The sequence below is a fragment of the Nyctereutes procyonoides genome, unplaced genomic scaffold (assembly GCF_905146905.1).
Source record: "Nyctereutes procyonoides isolate TBG_1078 unplaced genomic scaffold, NYPRO_anot_genome, whole genome shotgun sequence".
NCBI lineage: Eukaryota > Metazoa > Chordata > Mammalia > Carnivora > Canidae > Nyctereutes > Nyctereutes procyonoides.
This window is the reverse complement of record NW_026575137.1, coordinates 462,914-479,572: the sequence shown is the minus strand read 5'-3', so window position 1 is coordinate 479,572 and position 16,659 is coordinate 462,914.

The following is a 16,659-nucleotide window of genomic DNA, read 5'->3' as shown; positions in this document are numbered from 1 at the left end:
TTCACATTGTTACTAATTTTCAGAGCTAGAATTCTACCTCAAGCAGTGAAATCCCAGAGCCAACATTCTTAACTACTCTGTTGTCTTGACTTATAAATTAATGGTTAAAGAAATGACAATATATCTCTGTAGCTTAATTCTACACAGTCATTAAAAGTATAATTTGTAAAAACATTTAATTACATGTATAAATATTTCCAACTCATGGTTAAATTGGGAAAAAAAATCTAAACCAATATGAATAGATACACATACATACAATATGTTTAGCTAAGTAGGTTAACAATTAACATTTGTTTCTCAGGAAGCAAGTGAGTGATTTCTTCTCCACACCATCTTATGTGAGAATATCTATTGCTTTCATTCATGAATGAAACTTTGTTGAATATACATTGACCCTGAACAACAGAGCTGATAGGGGTGCCAACTCCCCTACACAGTCACAAATCTGCATAACTTCACTCCCCAAAAGCCTACTACTGACAGAAGCCTTACCAATAACATAAACAGTTGACTAGGGATCCCTGGGTGGCGCAGCGGTTTGGTGCCTGCCTTTGGCCCGGGGCGCGATCCTGGAGACCCGGGATCGAATCCCACGTCGGGCTCCCGGTGCATGGAGCCTGCTTCTCCCTCTGCCTGTGTCTCTGCCCCTCTCTCTCTCTCTGTGTGTGTGTGACTACCATAAATAAATAAAAATTAAAAAAAATAAATAAACAGTTGACTAACACATATTTTATATGTTATATATATTATATACTGTAATCTTAATGAAGTAAATTAGAAAAAAAGAAAACTTTATTAAAGAAATCCTAAGAAAGAGAAAATAGATTTCTGGTACTGTACTTTATTTATCAAAATAAGTCCATGTGGACCCATGCTGGTCAAACCTGTGCTGTTCAAGGGTCAGCTATATAATATTTAGTCACATGCTTTTATATTTGAAATAAGAAAGTCAATATATCAAAGGACTACTAGGAAACTTGAGATCAATAAAACATATGGAGCAAAACAGAATGTTGCAGAAAAAAAGATTTCTGCCATTCAAATTAGGTAACATACAATATTAATAGCAAGTGTAAAAAAAAAGAAAAGCTTAAATAAAAACCAGAAATGTACTGCTTAAAATAAAGATGGCTAAAACTAAAAAACTAAAAAAAATAATGATGAGGTAATAATAAGTTAGATTTCTATTAATGATAATTTAAGCAACTGAGACCACTGTCCCATTAAAGGCCTAGGATTTCAGTGCAGAGTTTGGAGCCATTTTTACTCGATAGTTGCTACAGTTACTTTTTCTTACATGTGGTACAATATACATTTATATGTTAAAAATTGTTTTAGGGAATAACGGGAGGCCTAGGATGATTTTACATTTCTCCAGAAATTATTCAGTATTCTCTCCGTAACCCAGGTACAGTAGCACTGCGGATTAAGATGACTGCAAAATGAGCTGAAGATGCTTTGATATCTTTCTTAGAGCCCAAGTGTACTCCTAGATTGCAGTGCTTTCTATTTTCTCCTACTCTCATCCCTTGTTAGACTCAGACACCAATCTTATTATCTTAAATCTGTGATAGAATCAAGAAAAAGTAACTATAGCAACATCTGGCTATGGCCCAGTGAGGAGCCTGACAAAGCCTTTCCCCAAAAAGTAAGTATGAAGCTAGATAAAATAAAAGCCATAATTTCACTTCTTTGGAAACTTACCAGAGGTATACAACATTCACAGTATTTATTTATGCTTGAAAAACTGATCTTCAGGCAAGAACATTCGAATCTGTGGCATTCTGGCTTAGGTTGCTTCCATCTCTCCCCATCCCTACCATATAGCTCCACTGAAGTGGAAGTTCTATGAGGCAGGAAAGGCCATAGAAATAGCAGGTTTTCTGCTGTTTGGAAAGGAACCTACCTTATTGAAGCACTGGGTGATAGTCACACTCAGTGGCATTATTGGTGGAAGTGACAGCTTGGAGTCAGGAAAATGGGGAGTGCCAACAGCTTTAACTACCTAAAGTTGCATGATTGGAACAAGCACTGGCCTCTATGAGCCTGTGTACACGTCTAACAAAGAATGGACAGAGCCCCAATCTGCTTCATATACCTGGCAAATACTGAGGAAATGTGTATGTGAATAGCAGAAGTAAAAGAGTCCAATGAAAGTAAAAGAAAGACCTAAAAATGGCCTGAGCTTTCAATGTGTTCCCTTATGCACAGAGCCATCAGACAGAAGCCCTACTAGATTGAGGTAGTGAATCACAAATTTCTATCTAATATTTACCTGTCCACCAATCTATAAACCTTTAAGAATGATACCTATAAAATCAAGTTTAATAATAAAAACATTTATTTTTTAAAAAGCAGAGACATCTGCAGTACCCTACTGCAAATGAGACTGATTTCACAAATTTAGTTTGACAAGTTATCAAAGAAAGAAAGAAATAGAAAAAGAAGCACAAAACAGCAAAAAACAATTTCAGAAAGGAAGTCAAATCTATAATTGGTATAACATGCTATCTAAAATATTCAATTTTGAAAGAAACAGGAGCGAGTAATTCATATTTTAGGGGGAAAACTGTCTATAGAATCAGTTTCTAAATGTTCTCAAATGTTGCCTAATAAACAACAGACAAACATTTCAAAACAGCTACTATATTCAAAGAAGTAAAGGAAAGCACACTTAAAAATTAAGGGAAAGTATGTAAACAATAGATAGAAATTATGAAAAAAGACTCAAATGGAATTTCTCAAGTTGAAAAAGTACAATAACAGTGAGTAAAATTTAAAAACCTTACTAAGGCAAAGATGACAGTGTAGGAGGAGGACCCTAGGCTTTCCTTGTCCCTCAAACACTGCTAGATAACTATCAAATCATCCTAACTACTCAAGAAATCAACCTGAGGACTAACAGGGCAAACTGCACAATGAAAGGGAGAGAAGAGGCCATTTCAAAAAAAGGTAGAAAGTGCAGAGACTTGGTATGGGGAAGTAAGGGATTATAGATGCTGTGGAGAAGAGTGAGCCCTGGTTGAGAAGAACAGTGAGAGAGTGAGTGGAGTGCACAGGGATAAGCACAAGGAGAACACTTCTGCAAAACCAGTGGCTCAGAAAAGGAGAGGGGCTAAATTTCATGAGTTTTAGCAACCAGCAGGTCTCAAAACTAGTTTCAAAAGTCCCCAGAATTGGCTGTGATAGAGACCTGAGGACACTGCACTACTCCTGGAGCAGAGGCAAGCAAACAACTATGGGTGGACTGAACAACTTGAGGATCACCTAAGAGGCACAGGGACAGACAGTTCATAATTTTTGGAGCACATCTGTGAGAGGTGGCATTGCCTTTTCATGGACAAAAGAACCAGTGAGTGCCACTTCCCTCCCTTGCCCCTCAGCATAAACCAATTTCAGTAAAGAGTATAGAACCAATACTGGCTGTCTAACCTGTTTACACCAACTCCACCCCCCTGAGCTCCACTAGTATGGCTTTTGTCAAGCAAGCTGGCCTAACTGCAAGTGCATGGGCCCTTCCCCTAGAAGACCAGCACAAACTCCTGCATGCATCACACCTACTGACCACAGAGTTCTGCAAAGTTTCAATTCTAGTGGAAACAGAATCAGGTCTCTTTCAGCAAGCTGATGAAAACACACCTCCTTAACACTCACCACACTGTGGCCAAAGTACAAATATTCCCATGCAGGCAAAGAGAAATTCTGCAGAGAATGAGCAGCCATAATGTAGCAGCAGAGTGCATGCAGCACACACCAGTGATACTTCCTGAAGTGCCAAGCCCTGGACATTATATGTCCTCTTCTTCATAAAGCCATTACTCTCAAGACAAAGAAACATAACAGGCTTTCCTAACACAAGGAAACAAAGACTTAGACAAAATGCCAAGATGGAGAAATGCATCCTAAAAGAAAGAAGAAGTCATGACCAAGAATCTAATTGAAACAGATATAAGTAATATACCTGATCCAGAATTTAAAGGAACAATCATGAGGATACTAATGGTCTTGATAAAAGCATAGAGGACATTAGGGAAACAATTACCACAGAGATAAAAGAGCTAAAAACCAATCAGGCCAAAATGAAAAATGCAATAACCAAGAATCAAAACTAACTGGATGTAATAACAAGGATGAAAGATGTAGAGGAACAAATAAATGATATAGAAGATAGAATTATGGAAAATAATGAAGCTGAATTACAGAAGGAAAGAAAAAACCTGGATTATGAAAATAGAAGTAGGGAATTCAGTAAATTCATTAACCAAAATAACATTCATATCATAGGAGTCCCAGAAGAAAAAGAGAGACAAAAGGGGGCCGGAGGTTTATTTGAGCAAATTATAGCTGAAAACTTCTCTTATGAGGAAGGAAACAAATATACAGATCCAGGAGGCACAGAGAACACCCATCAAAATCAACAAAAACAGGCCCAAACCAGCACATATTGTAGTTAAATTTGCAAAATATAGAGATAAAAAAAAAACTTAAAAGCAACAAGTCTAACTTACAAGGGAAGACCAAGAAGGCTGGCTGCTGATATCTCCACAGAAACTTGGCAAGCCAGAAGAAAGTGGCATGATATATTCAACATGCTGAATGGGAAAATCTGCAGCCAAGAATATTCTATTGGGCAGGTTATCATTCAGAATAGGAGAGATAAGGAGTTTCTCAGACATATAAAAAACTAAAGGAGTTTGTGAAAACTAAACCAGTACTGCAAGAAATATTAAAGGGGGCACGGCACTTTGAGTGGGAAAGAAAGACCAAAAGTGACAAGACCAAAAGGAGCAGAGAAAAACTCCAGAAACAATGACAAAACAAGTAATAAAATGGAACTAAATAGAACTATCCATCATTATAGATAATCTATGTATTGAAAACATTATCTATCAATAGCCACTCTGAATGTAAATGGAATAAATGCTCCAATCAAAAGACATAGGGTGTCAGAATGGATAAAAAATCAAGACCCTTCTATATGCTGCTATAATGTAGCAGCATTACATAAGAGATACATTTTAGACTTTGACACCTACAGATTGAAAGTGAGGGGATAGAGAAATATTTCTAATGGGGACAGTCTTCAGAAGAAACTGGAGTAGCAATACTTGTATCAGACAAATTAGATTTTAAGCCAAAGACTGGAAGAAGACATGAAAAGGGGCACTATATTATAATAAAGGGGACTATGCAACAAAATCTAACAATTATAAATATTTATACCCCCAGCTTGGGAGCAGCCAAGTATATAAAGCAATTAGTAACAAACATAAAGGAACTCATTGATAACATATAATAATAGTAGAGGACTTTAACACCCACTTACATCAATGGACTGATTATCTAAACAGAAAATCAACAACCAAACAATGGCTTTGAATGACACACTGGACCAGATGGATGTAACAGATATATTCAGAACATCCGATTATACAACAGCACAATACACATTCTTTTTAAGTGCACATGGATCATTCTCCAGACTAGATCACAGAATAGGTAACAAACAGACCTCCACAAGTACAAAATGATTGAGATTATACCAGGCATATTTCTGACTACAACATTATGAAACTTGAAGGCAACCACAAGAAAAAAATTGGAAAGAATACAAGTAAATGGAAGTTAAAGAAAATCCTACTAAAGAATGAATGGGGCAACCAGGAAATTTAAAAATAAATTAAAAAATACATGGAAACAAATGAAATTGAAAACATAACTGTCCAAAAACTTTGGGATACAGCAAAAGCTATCTTAAGAGGGAAAAGCATAAATTCTACATGCAAATTCTATAGTGGGTGATTAATGCCATTTATTGAAAGCTTTTGCTTTTTTTTTTTTTTTAAGTAATCTCTTTGCCCAATGTGGGGCTCAAAGTAATGACCTCAGGATCAAGAGTTTTGTGTTCTACTGACTAACCACACAACAAGCCCCAGAAGGCTTTTGAATTAATACCCAATTTAAGTAAAACCACATTTCAAAGCCAATTGGTCATAAGCTTTTATTATCACATAGCTCACATACACATCTTTCCCAGTCTAATAAAAAAAATTACACTTATTTCTACTAAAAACAACAATTCTGAGAATAGATCTATTTTCTGCAGTTGAGGTGCTAAAAACAATGTTAATTTATTTTATGTTATTTTCAGTATAGTTAACATAGTGTTATATTAGTTTCAGATGTATAATATAATGATTCAACAATTCTGTATATCACTTATTGCTTGTCAAAATAAGTGTACTCTTAATCCCCTTAACCAACTTCACCCATTTTTTAAAAGAAAAAAAAGGAAACAATCTGCAAGCAGTGAAAAGGCAAAATAAAATAAAATAAAATAAGCAAAATCTAAATTGTTCCACCTATCACAGAATCACACATTTAATATGTGCTCTAGGATTATTTCCTAAATGTTAATAGTCTTATACCAAATGTCTTCTTCTCAAGATCAAATTTTCTTGTCTAATAGAAATATTTGTATGATGGAGTTTGCTTAATTAATGCCTATGCAGGTTAAAACAGGAAGAAGTACTTCTTTCTTCTAAATACTGAAGAGTCTATTAACTTGCTGGACACAGAAAAATACAAAAATGATTTTATTATATACCTTCTCATTGTGTGACTGTGATTTTAGTGTATATATCTTATTACACTAAGAAGACACTATGTATGGAAAATGCGTGATCCTGTGCTTGTCAAATAAGAACTGGGTTACATTATATAATATTTCAACTATATGACACTTTAGAAAAGGCAACTATATGAAGACAGTAAAAAGATCAGTGGTTGCCAGAGGTTAGGAGAGAGAGAGGGATAAACAGGGAGAGTACAGTAGAATTTGAGGACAGTAAAACTACTCTGTATCAAAATATGATGGTGATTTCACTACATATTTGTCCAAACTCATTGAGTATACAACACCAAGAGTGAACCTTAATGTAAATTATGGGGCTTGGGCTATAATAATGTGTCAGTATAGGTACATCAATTGTAATAAATGTACCATTCACCCAGGAGGAAGTGATGTTGATAACTGAGGAGCCACTTGCATGTGTGGGTACAGGGGATATTCGAAAACTCTGTACTTCCTGTTCAAAATTACTGTGAATCTAAAACTGCTCTAAAAAATAAAATCTACTTCAAAATCAAAAAGAGAGAGTGAATATAGGCTAAAAGATGCCTGAAGGTGACATGAAGGATACACTACTACTAATATATTAGGTGTATATAGAGACTGCACACCTATCACACAGTGTAAGTTCATGCTAAGATTCCAGAAAAGTATGCCTCTACATCTGGGTAAATCCATAAATCTCAGGTACAACACACCCAGAGAGATTATTTAAAATTTATATCCAATAGTAAATTGTTCATTGAGAAGCTTAAGGATTTTTTTGTTTTTTTTGTATATGGATATTTTTTAATGGAGTTCAATTTGCCAACATATAGTATAACACCCAATGCTCATCCCGTCAAGTCCCCCCTTCAGTGCCCGTCTCCCTGTCACTCCATCCCCCCACCTACCTCCCCTTCCCCTACCCCTTGTTCATTTCCCAAAGTTAGAAGTCTCTCATGTTTTGTCACCCTCACTGATTTTTCCCACTCATTTTCTCTCCTTTCCCCTATAATCCCTTTCACTATTTTTTATATTCCCCATATGAGTGAAACCATATAATGATTGTTCTTCTCCGATTGACTTACTTCACTCAGCATAATAGCCTCCAGTTCCATCCACGTGGAAGCAAATAGTGGGTAAGTTTTGAGTGAAACTATTGGTCAACCAGATTTATATTCAACCAACGAAAAGCAACTAAATTATTTTAGGACATTGCATGTAAATCATCCTCTAGAACTAAAGGAAGAGGAAGAACAAAAAGAGAATACATATTAAAGAATAAATTACTGACAGAAAATTCTTTGTGTAGAGTTGGTGTGAAAAAAAGAAGAAACCCCATAAGAATTTAATGAATACTCAGTTAAGTCCAATTAAATTGAAATTCAAGCCTAGATACTCATAAAGAAATTTAATGGTAGAATGGAGACTCTAGGAAGAATATCAACAGATATTTCCTACCTCACATATTTTATTATCTTGGTATTATATTGTAATGGTCAATTTTCTGTCTATTTGACTGTTCTAAGCAATGCCTACATAACAGATAAATTATTATTTCTGGGTGTACCTGTGAAGAGGTTTCTGGAAGAGATTAGCATTTTAATTGGTAGACCAGGTAAAGAAGATCACCCTCACCAATGTGGGTGGGCATCATCCAATCTGTTAAGAGCCTGAATAGGGTGCCTGAGTGGTTCAGTTGGTTAAACATCTGCCTTCAGCTCAGGTATCATGATCCTGGGGCCTTCTGGGGCCCTGGGATCAAGTCCCGCACCAGGCTCTCTGCTCAGCAAGGAGCCTACTTCTCCTTCTCCCTCTGCCACTGCCCCCTGGCTTGTGCTCTCTCTTTCTCAAATAAATAAATGAAATCTTAAAAAAAATAAAAGTCATTTAAAAAAAAGAGCCTGAATAGAACAAAAATCTGGAGGAAATATGAATTTGCTCTCTTTGCCTAACCTAGGACATTCATTTTCTCCTATTCTCAGATACCAGTACTCTTGGTTCTCAGATCTTGGGACTCAGACTGAATTATACTACTAACATTCCTGAGTGTCCAGTTATAGAAGCAGATCATGAGGACTTCTAAACCTCCATAATCTTGTGAGCCAATCCCTATAATTATTAATTTATAAACATATATCTTATTGGTCTGTTTCTCTGGAGACCCTTGACTAATACATATATGTTAGTCAAAAACTGATTCTATTACCACAATAAAAAATAAGCCTTGACATGTGGAAAATATGTTTTGCTCTAGATGATTTTGAGTAAACAATCTTTCCCATCAAGAGAAAAAAAATCAGGTTTTTTTTCTTTGTGGCTGCCATTTGAATACAATTTCAAGTATACTAGGCATTCATGTGCTCTAAAATGTAATTCACAAAATATAGTTATTTGTCCAACTGACAATTTTATACCTATGGTGGTTTAATTTGAAAGTAAGAAAAGATAATTACACTTTTAATTTTCTCATTTTCTACAAAATAAAATGTTCCTGACAATAATCTTTCTGCTCTTTGAAAGAAAATTACTATGATAGAGATGCCACTTTGAGTATTATGAAAATTTAAACAGGGTTTTTATTATGTAAAACATAGATTATTTAAGTATTATAATTATTATAATTTTTAAACTCTTGTGGAAACAGATTTGATTATAAAATAAAGAAAAAAGGAACATGATTTTAATTTGAATTAATTTAAAACTCTCCTTTTCTATATATATAGTGTGATTTTAGTTTTAGTTTCTATGCTTCTTTTACCTATAACTGCACAAAATGAATAGTTCACATTAAAATTTCTTTTTTAAGCATAGAGAATCACTTTTCCCTTATCATTATACGACTACCGTTTTCTCATCACACACTCCTTCAAAATAGACCTCCTAAGTTCCTTTGAAGGCTGCATGCTGATTGTCATGAATACTTCTCCCCAATAAATAACCACAAAAGAAATCAGAGATTATTAAGTAGCAGCCTGAAAATAATGCTCCCTGCCCATTTTTTCTGTCCTTCACCACCTTCAGGATCTTTGAAATGGGGAGACTCTATGCACTGTTTATTGTCTGTGTCTCCACAGTGAGGAAACAACTGATTTAAAGTACGATTTTAATGTAACTAAACTATTTTTTCCTGTTTGTAGGAAAACAATCAAATGCGTATCTGTGATGTTTTTTTCTCAACTGCATTTACTGCTTTTTTCATATTAAAATGCAGAGATGTGAAATCTATTTCATATAATAAACCAAGTATTTATTACATGTCTATAAGATAATCAAAACAAAAGTAGGATATGTTAAGAATGTGAAAAAATATTGCAGAGCAACTATCATTGCAGATAAAGTACTGACTCCTTAGTGAGGAGAAAATCCTACATGTATGTAAGAAAGAAATAACTTTATAAATAAACCACAAAATGAATGAAACTTAGGGCCAAATTCATTGCAAATTAATATGTTTATCCTTCATATGTATCATATGAAGAGTTGCCTAATGGTTAAATGAAAATATTTGTGTTAACTCTACTGATGATATAGCTAGCCTAAAAACTATTTACTTCTGTACCACTGCTAATCTGTGTTTCATGGAGTAATAAAACCCTTCATTCATTTATTCCACAAGTATTAATGCCTAGTGTTCTACACATTCAATAAAGAGAGGAATCAAAACCAATCTTGTATTTGGCCTTATGAAGCTCAGATTACATGCGAGGGAGGCACTTTAATCAAAGAATCGTGATTCAGGTTTAATTTAAAATGGTAAGAGTTATGAAAAAATAAAAAGAGGTAAGAAAACAAATAATAAAAAATTTATTCTACTGAAGAGAGGAGTTTAGAGAATGCCCCTGAAGTAAATGATGCTTAATTCAGAAAACGGAATTTAGAGAATAAAAATTAAGAATGAAACTTCGAGAATTTTAGAGAATAAAAATGAGTGAATCCTAGAACTAGAAAGGGTAGGGATAAAAAGGGTTAATGAGGCCAAGAAAGCACAATGTGAGAAAATTATCAAGGACAAAATTCAGACTAGAGAATGGAAGTGTTTTGGATAAACCTGGAGAAACAGACAAGAATCAGAACATAAGATCTTATGTTACATGCCATAATACTATTTTTTAATTATTAAAAAATATAGAAAGCTACAGGAAAAAAAAGTAGGAATAAAAAAGAAGACTCTTCTGACACCACTGCCCACAAATATGTGATCGTTCTGAAACCTTTTCCGTGACAAGGTGAAGACCAGTGACACAGAATCTCTTGTCGATCACAGGGCTTTATGTTGACTTCCCTAGTGCTGTAAGGAACTGAGTGAAATGTCCATGACTGTGCTTCTATTTTTAGTGGAATTAATATTTCATAAGATTCTACCTCTGTCTATTTCATTAAACAATAATGAACTGAATTATGCCTGACAGCTGTTTTCCATTTGTGTTACTTTTTCCTCACATAAAAAAAAATAATAATTCACATTGCTTCAGTAACATGCACTCTGCTTGACAGCTAGCTGATTTTCTGTCTGTAGCCTTGGAGTCTAAAGGAACATTTATGATGGATTAAGTTTAAAAGGCAAACAAATATCAATAAAATAAAAGGGTCTTCAGTCATCTATATTTAATTTTTCTTTACCTAAAGTATACATGTATTCCAGCAAAGTTGTTAAATGGAAGTTATTTAACAAGCTGAGATTTAATTACTGGAATAGTTGGACTATTTGTTAGTTTGATCTCAAATGGAATCAAAGTTCAGCTAATATTAAAAATATTCTGGGGATCCCTGGGTGGCGCAGCGGTTTGGCGCCTGCCTTTGGCCCAGGGCACGATCCTGGAGACCCAGGATCGAATCCCACGTCGGGCTCCCGGTGCATGGAGCCTGCTTCTCCCTCTGCCTGTGTCTCTGCCTCTCTCTCTCTCTCTCTGTGACTATCATAAATAAATAAAAATTAAAAAAAATATTCTGAAATAAACCTTGAATAACTATTTAATAAAATGCTTCTCCAAGGAAATTTTGTCTTTAGTTTTCTTTTTTTCTTTTTTTTTTTTAAGATTTTATTTATTCATGAGAGACACAGAGAGAGAGGTGGAGACATAGGCAGAGGGAGAAGCAGGCTCCCCGCTCCCCACTAGTAGCCAGATGTGGGACTCAATCTCAGAATCCCGGAAACGCGACTTGAGGTGAGGGCAGATGCTCAACCACTGAACCACCCAGCCGCCCCCCCCCCGCCCCCGGCTTGGAAGTTTTCAATATTACTTTCGATACAATAAGTAAGATTGTTCAATACTAAGAAACATGTCTATTCTTTCAGGTTTCTCTGTTATTATCAAACCTGGAGACATTTCCTTCAATCCGATTTTATTCCTAAACCTTTCAGAGGGTACAGTTAAAATTCTCTGGCTTACTAAAGAGTTGGGTGGCATGGTGGTGGTGGCAGTTGCAGTGGCAGTGGCTACTGCTGCTTCTTCTTCCGACATATCTTTCTTTAGAGAGCTAAATGAATTTTACCATTAAATATATTAGCCCCATTATCTTTCATAGCATCCCAATAACTCAACATCTATGGGAGCCTGCCACCATGCATAACTGTAAGTGGAGTTAGTCATATTAAAAGTTAAATAAATTACACTCGCATGCACCCTTTGTATGGCACCTTTAAGAATATCCAGAAGTCTTTAAAACCTCTGTCCATGCTGGAGTAGCCGGGATAAGGCTTGCTTTCCTACTAGCATAGGAAAGAAATCAGTATTTAGAAATCTATAAAACAGCTGTTTTCAGGTATTAGAAAAGAGGCAGTACAGTACCGTGATACATGAGAGAAGGAAACACAAAAGAAGAGTCATATTGGCCTCAAATTTCTGCCCTCAAGCACTTTCTGGTCTGTGGTGCAGATATATGGAGTCTGAGCATATGCACAGGGCCTTGCTCAGTTGAAGAGTAAATTCGGAGAGTAAGACTAATGAGGGGGCAGATTTGTGAAGTATGATGCAGAGGAGGAAAGAACTAAGAAGAAAGATGGCACCAGAAGTCTAAATGAGGATTTCCAATCACCATTCTACTCTGCTTTCATGAGTTCAGCTTTTTTAGATTCCACTTATAAGTGGAATCACTTAGCATCTGTCTTTCCCTGTCTGACACATCTCATTTGGCATAATGCCCTCAAGGCCCACCCATGTTGTTGCAAATGGCAAGATCCGCTTCTTTCTCATGACTCCATTGTGTGTATAAACCACACCTTCATTCATTCACTGACAGATGCCAGTTGTTTCCATCTCTAGGTTATTGTAAATGATGCTGCAATTAACATGGGAGTGTAGATATCTCTTTGATATCCTGTTTTCAATTGCTTTGTGCATATACTCAAAAGTGGAATTACTGGATCGCATAGTAATTCTATTTTTAATTTTTTGGGGGAAATGCAATAGTGCTTTCCCCATAATAGTTGCACCAATTTATATTCTCACCAAAGGTATCGTAGGGTCCCCTTTACTTCACATCCTCACTAACACTTGCTTTATCTTGTCTTCTTGATTAAGCCTCTGTAACAGGTGAGAGGTGATTTCTCATTGTGATTTTCATTTTCCTGATATTAGTTATGCTGAGCATTTTTGCATGTACCTGTTGGATATGTGTATGTCTTCTTTGAAAAATTGTCTATTTAGTTCTTCTGACCATTTTTTATTTGACTGCAGTTTCATTATTAAGTTGCATAAGTTCTTTATATAATTTTGGATTAATCATTTATCTAATATATGGTTGGCAAATATTTCCGCCATTTATTGGTCGCCTTTTCATTTTGTTGATAGTTTCTTTTGCTGTACAGAAACTTTTGTTTGATGTAATCTCACTTTTTGATTTTTGCTCTTGTCGCTTGTGGTTTGGAGTCATATCAAAAAAATAAAATAAAGCCAAGAACAATGTCAAAGAGCTTCTTCTGTATCTCTCCTTCTAGTTTTATGGCATCAGGACTTATGTTTAAGTCTTTAATCCATTTTGAGTTAATTTTTTGAGTGGCATAAGGTAGAGGTACAAATGTTGTTACCCAGTTTTCCCAACACCCTTTGTTAAAGAAACTATCCTTTCCTCATTGAATGTTCTTGGCTCCCCTGTCAAATGTGAGTTGTGAAGTGTTATTTTTCTGTGGTGTGTAATTGTTTATCATGATCAAAGAAAAGTATGAGTTGAATTAAAATTAATGTATCTTTGCCTTATATCCACCGGGTTGAAATCTGCAGTCTTTGGTTTCACTTCAACCTATATTTATGCATTCTAACTTCAAAAGCTTTTACCAATTGAACTGTAGTTCTATTTCACATTTACAGAATAATGAAAATGATAATCTTCTGCTTCTAAAGTGTTTGGAAATCCACGTACAAAACTGCCACAAAATAAAAAGCATTGCTATAATAATATACAAAAACATTAAATTCTGAGGCTTTTGTTGAGTATTTCAAGATATTTCATGTTTATATGTCTCCAGCTAATTTCTCTGGCTATACAGGCTATGCCTACTTTCTGTCTCTTCTTATAAATGACATCATCCTACTTTTTCTGTATTCTATCAGTTGTACTATTGAAAATGTAAATCTTTTAGCATAGAGAGCTAGCAATGGCTTTGCCAAAAATCTTTCAAAATCTCTACTTCTAAACCCTAAAATTATTATTTGCAAAGTCAAAGTTGTATTTCCTCTAAATTTTGTTAGCCTAAGTTACCACCAGCTCATCCAATCTTGGTTTTACTTTTCCATTTTCCTTTATAAAACTGATCACTTATTTTTGCATCTTTTAATATGCTTTTAAATCATTTCTGTGACTTAAAAAAGTCCTGAGAAGAAACTTGGTAAAAGTACTGTTTTGAGTGCTACTACAATACATGCTTTTCACTACCCTTACATGTCATTATGGCAGTCCTATACAAAAACTCGAAGTATGAAAGTTAGTATAATTCTATGAAACAGAGATGAAGTTGAGCTGGCTTTTAAGCAAACTAGACTTTGAGACATCACTTTTTAGTTCAATGGGATATACGTACTCAACCTACAGTTGAGCTGCTTTAGGTTTCTAATGCATTCTTTCATCACTGTATCATTAATTTTCACAAAAATACTTATTAAGCTTGCTTATATGTGCTCTGACAGTAACCCTTATAATAATGGGTGCTATTTGTCCCACGTGTCATTGGACAGTATCTTTCATAATTCTTAATTTACCTTGTACTATACTTATATGGGGAGGTACAATAGGTAAAAGAATATGAGCAGAAGTTCTGGTATTAGAGAACAGTTCAAATACTGGATTTTTCATTCAATAGCTATACTAGTATGAATATATTTCTGATATATTAATCATCAGGATAGCCTAATTTATGTCAAAGTAGCAAACAACCCCTAATCTTAGTGACTTAAGACAGGAGCTTATTTTTTTCTCATGTTACATGTCCATTCAGGTTTATTTAGAGAAATGTACACTGTTCATTCCATTCATGAAAAAAGCTGAATGGCAGCCATAATTGAATATTCTCTGTAGTTAACCAGAAACTAAAGAAAGCTTTAGAATATTTCAAACTGGCAATTAAATTGACGTTAGTAAGAACTCACTGACCAGTTAGTCACTTAGTAAGAACCTGTAACCTGTGTTCAGCTGGAAAAGTGTTGCAAAAATCGATGATAAGTTCTATTGACTAATAAAGAAAAAAAATAATACCCATGTCCTAGAGCTGCTTCAAAGAGTTACTTAGATATTGAATGTAGAATTCTTATCACAATCTGTGATATACAATGTAAACTATTAAACAGCATTATTTTTTTCATAATTATTTTTATTTTCTAGTAAAAAGAGAACAGCTTGCCCTTTTTAGCACTATTTTTCTATCCTTTTCCTTGGAAAACAGTGAAACTAACAGAAATTTAATTTATTCTTTCATATTGTGAGAAAAAATAAATGTTTTCTTTATACAAGGATTCTGATAACACCTGCATTTTCTCACTTTTCCACATCTCTAATACCATACTCACAACAAATATTACAGATTTAAAAAATAAAATTCCAAATTAAATTATTATCATTTATTGGAAAACAACTGTATTATAAATCTGTAGTCATTTATCTCCAATTCTTGCAATTTAAGGTAAGTATTTTAACCTCAGGTTACAGATGAGGAAACTTACATTCACGAATAGAAAGATGGTTGCAAAGTGCCACATAGGTAGCAAATGGCAGAGTGAGGATTTGAAGATATGTCTAACTCCAAAAAGAAAATTTTCAAAATACACATTTTTCTACTTAACCAATTGCTTAATGTGTTATGGTTTATAATTAAATTCTGTATACATGTTTAATTTTTACAATTACCATGTTAGATGGTATCATTTGCATGATACTCATTTTGTAGGATAAACACACTGAAGTTCAAAGACAAAAAATTAATGGCTAAGAATTAAACTAATACCTTTTGTATAGTTTTTTTTTTTTAAATAATCACTATGCTCTGACCTGAGACTTGGGATTTATTTTTATTTAATGAATGTTTTGTGCAGTGTCAATAATGGATATTAAAAATAATGCACAGGAGAAGTTTCAGGGTGAAATAAGTTTAAGAAAGATTAGGGTAGATTTTCTTACTATATATAGGCTTTTAGAGTTTTAATATCTTGGTGTACACTTTGACCCTCCAAGAAGTGAATATATAAAACAATATGAAAGTTTATGCATTTCCCCATTAGGAATTTCATACATGCAGCCACAGAGTATTTAATTACACACATATTTACTATCTACATATAATTAGAGTAATCCCTAATTCTTAAAATCTTTCATACTAGACATGTGAGTTGACAATGTTGTTTCTTATTTTTCTTTTTTTTTTTAAGATTTTATTTATTTATTCATGAGAGACACTGAGAGAGAGGCAGAGACACAGGCAGAGGGAGAAGCAGACTCCATGCAGGGAGTCCGACTTGGGACTTAATCCTGGAGATCCAGGATCATGCCCTGGGCTGAAGGTGGCACTAAACCACTGAGCCATCCGGGCTGCCCCAAGAAAGCTTACTTCTTAA